Source organism: Ziziphus jujuba, chromosome 5, assembly GCF_031755915.1.
Source record: "Ziziphus jujuba cultivar Dongzao chromosome 5, ASM3175591v1".
NCBI classification, from domain to species: Eukaryota; Viridiplantae; Streptophyta; class Magnoliopsida; order Rosales; family Rhamnaceae; genus Ziziphus; species Ziziphus jujuba.
Genome location: NC_083383.1, coordinates 4,550,001 through 4,554,210, shown reverse-complemented (window position 1 = coordinate 4,554,210; position 4,210 = coordinate 4,550,001). Strand labels below are relative to the sequence as shown.

At 36.9% G+C, this 4,210-nt stretch overlaps 1 pseudogene; it reads left to right on the top strand.

Annotated features, from left to right (window-relative positions):
- Positions 1-3,309: 3,309 nt before the first annotated feature.
- Positions 3,310-3,986, top strand: LOC125419953 (small ribosomal subunit protein uS7cz/uS7cy-like; annotated as a pseudogene).
- Positions 3,987-4,210: the final 224 nt, after the last annotated feature.

The window sequence follows — 4,210 nt, the reverse complement described above, 5'->3', positions numbered from 1 at the left end:
AAAAGTGAGCTAGAATTTACATGGAGGATTGTAATAGCATTGCCACACCTATGAATGAAGGCACCAAGTTGGTGAAGGATGATGATTCTCCAAAGGTAAATCCTTCCATCTATAGAAGTTTAATTGGTAGCCTTTTATATGTATGCTCTACTAGACCGGATATCATGTTTAGTGTGGCTGTTTTGTCAAGATTTATGCATAGTCCATCACAAAATCATCTTAGTTGTGCAAAAAGAATCCTAAGGTATTTGAAAGGTACTAGTGATTTTGGTATATGGTACAAGGATGGCATGAATGAAGCTTTGCTTGGTTATAGTGATAGTGATTGGGCTGGTTCTTTGGATGATAGCAAGAGCACATCGGGCTACATTTACACTCTTGGAAATGGTCCTTTCTCATGGAATTCCAAGAAGCAACAAACCGTTGCACAAAGCACCGCGGAAGCCGAGTATATTGCTTGCTCAAGTTGTGCTAATCAAGGTGTTTGGCTTAGGAAATTATTGGAGGACTTGAGCTTGAAGCAAGAGGAAGCCACGGTAATATTGTGTGACAATACTTCAGCAATAGCAATTGCACAAAATCCAGTCCAACATGGGAGGACCAAGCATATACCGGTCAAGTATCATTCCTTAAGGGAATTTGAAGCAAGTGGTGAAGTGAAGTTGGAGTATGTGACTTCCGAGGAGAACTTGGCGGATATCTTCACCAAGCCATTGGGAAAGAAGAGATTTGAGATATTGAGAGGACTTCTCAATGTCTCATACAAAATTGCCAAGGAGGAGTGTTGAAGTGTGGCAATTTTGCCACTTGATGGTGCATGTCACCGGCTAGCATGCACACCTTGGTATCAAATCCTTTCCTTTTATGAGTTTATATTTCTTTGTATGTTTTTAATTGATGCAAGGTATATTTTGATAATGTTTTGTGCCTAAGTTATGTATGCAAAATTATAGGCAAGATTATGCACAAAAGAGTAGGAATGTTATGCTTGAAATGCCTATGGTGCTGGATTCATAATTTCCAGCAACATAGTTCCACTATTTATCTTATATCTCAGGTTGCAAATGGATTTTTGGGCTGAAATTTTGAGGGATGTCTACAGACATATATAGAAGACTATGGTTTAAATTTCAGGTCAAAATGACATGGGAAAGTCCATTGTCTATTCCAAACAGTTTACTGTATCTGATGGGCCCAGTATGCAAAGTATGAGCCAGTTTTGGAGCTGTTTGGCCCATGATCCGGTTCCAGAACTTTCCTAGCTCTTGGAACAATATTTATTGATGACCAAGGATGCTTCAAACCAAGTTTCATAAGCAGATACAAAGGGGAACTAAGTAGGTGAAGCTAGTTTGGTTGTTTACCCAAACTAGTTAAACAATAGGAACTTAGTTCAAACCATGTGCCACTTTTTACTATATTTGGAATAGACATGTTGCAGCTGGTTTTTGACTCTTTTGTGTATGAAAATTTAGGTGTTGACCATTTTACTTTTTAAATTTCATATACTTTACTCATTTTGTAAGCTCACATGCTTGGCATGTGTGAACTAGTTGTAATTTCAAGCTTATATTGTAAAATGAATGAAATGGCTACACATCCAAGCCTCATTTTCAAAAGCCAACGTGTTCCTCTTCTTCTTATCTCTTCTTCAACACCTTAGAACACTTTAGGAACCCTAAAAACCAGAAAACACCATAACCAAAACCTAAAAACACAACTCACACACAACCATTCCCAAGAGCATCACCAAAACCTTGCTTGTTGCTAACACTTCAAGCTAGCTTGCTCTTGGTCATAACCTTCTCACCCCCAACATTTCCTTGGTTTCGTTGCTACCGCGGGCTTTACGCAATCGATCGGATCATATAGATATCCCTTCAACACAACATTGATCATCAAAAGGATCTCGGAGACCCACTAGAGCACAAAAGTCAAGATCTTTTAGAAAATGGATTCCTATTCGAAAAGTGCATAACCGCATGGATATTGATTTAAGTCATCAAAAGGATCTCGGAGACCCATCAATTTGGGATCTAATTCAGGATTTTCCTTGGGAGGTATCAGGAAGGAATTGGAATGTAATAATATTGATTTATATAGATACATTTATACAGAAGAAAAGGTTCTCTATTGATTCAAAAGTTGTACCTACGGGATAGGGATAGAGAAAGAGAAAAAAATCGAAGATTGCACATAACATAGTACTTTTTATTGAAAAATCAATCTAATTTATTTCGTACCTTTCACTCAATGAGAAAAATGAGTCAGATTCTATAGGATCAAACCTATGGCACTTAAGCAATGATGGAAAGGAATAAAATAAAAAAAGAAATAAAAAAAGAAAAGAGAGGGAAAAATAATAAAAAAATAAGTAAAGTATAAAAGCCCAAATTCCAAATGAACGAAAACGTGACTGAATTGGTCCTAGTTACTCTTTAGAACGGAGTGGAAGAAGGGAAGAGATTCTCAAATGAGGAAAAGGATCCAATGACTTCAAAAGAATTGAAAAAGGAACCGTGTGAGATGAAAATCTCATGTACGGTTCTGTAGAGTGGCAGTATGGGTGACTTATTTGTCAACTTTTCCACTATCATCCCAAAAAAAAAAAACCAAACTCTACCTTACGTAAAGTTTCCAGAGTACGCTTAACCTTTGGATTTGAAATTACTACTTATATCCCTGGTATTGGCCATAATTTACAAGAACATTCTATAGTCTTAGTAAGAGGGGGAAGGGTTAAGGATTTACCCGTTGTGAGATATCACATTGCTCGAGGAACCCTAGATGCTGTCGGAGTAAAGGATCATCAACAAGAATGTTCTACTGCATTGTAGATTCTTATCCAAGACTTGTATCATTTGATGATGCCATGTGAATTGCTAGAAACATGTGAAGTGTATGGCTAACCCAATAACAAAAGTTTCATAATGGAACTGGAGCAGGCTACCATGAGACAAAAGATTTTCTTTCTAAAGAGATTCTATTTGGAACTATTATATGTCCAAGGTCCAATATTGAAATAATTTCAGAGGTTTTCCTTGACTTTGTTCGTGTCAACAAATAATTTGAAATGCCTCGACTTGTTTAGAACAGGTCCGAGTCAAATAGCAATGATTCGAAGCACTTCTTTTTACACTATTTCAGAAACCCAAGGACTGAATCGTATGGATATGTAAAATATAGGATTTCCAATCTTAGCAAGAAAACGAGGGGAACGGACACTCAATTTAAAGTGAGTAAACAGAATTCCATACTCGATCCCATAGATACATATAGAATTATGTGGAAAGCCATATTATATGAAAGTCGTATGTACGGCTTGGAGGGAGATCTTTCATATCTTTCGAGATCCACCTTACAATATGGGGTCAAAAAGCCAAAATAAATGATTTTAGCCCTTATAAAAAGAAAACTAATTCTTGAACCCCTTTCACGCTCATGTCACGTCGAGGTACTGTAGAAGAAAAAACTGCAAAATCCAATCAAATTTATCGTAATCGATGAGTTAACATGTTGGTTAACTGTATTCTGAAACACGGAAAAAAAAATCATTGCCTTATCAAATTATCTATCGAGCCATGAAAACGATTCAACAAAAGATAGAAACAAATCCATTATCTGTTTTACGTCAAGCAATATGTGGAGTAACTCCCGATATAGCAGTAAAAGCAAGACGTGTAGGCGGATCGACCCATCAAGTGCCCATTGAAATAGGATCCACACAAGGAAAAGTACTTGCCATTCGTTGGTTATTAGGGGCATCACAAAAATGTCCAGGTCGAAATATGGTTTTCAAATTAAGTTCCGAATTAGTGGATACTGCCAAAGGGAGTGGCGATGCCATACGCAAAAAGGAAAAGACTCATAGGATGGCAGAGGCAAATAGAGCTTTTGCACATTTTTGTTAATCCATGGACAGGATCTATATAGACACATAGACCCATGGATCCATACATCTCGATCGGAAAAGAATCAATAGAAAAATAAAGAATCGAAATTGATTAATATATTTCTCGAAACAAGCGAAAAGGAAATGAAAGACGAAACATAAATCGTGGATCAACTAAGCCCTCTCGGGGACTTGTTTAAGAATAAGAAAGAGGAATCTCACGTAAATACCATGGAATAAGGTTTGATCCTATTCATGGAGATTCTGTAAAAATTCCATTCCAAAAAGTTTGAAACAATTGGGATTTTTTGGAGATTG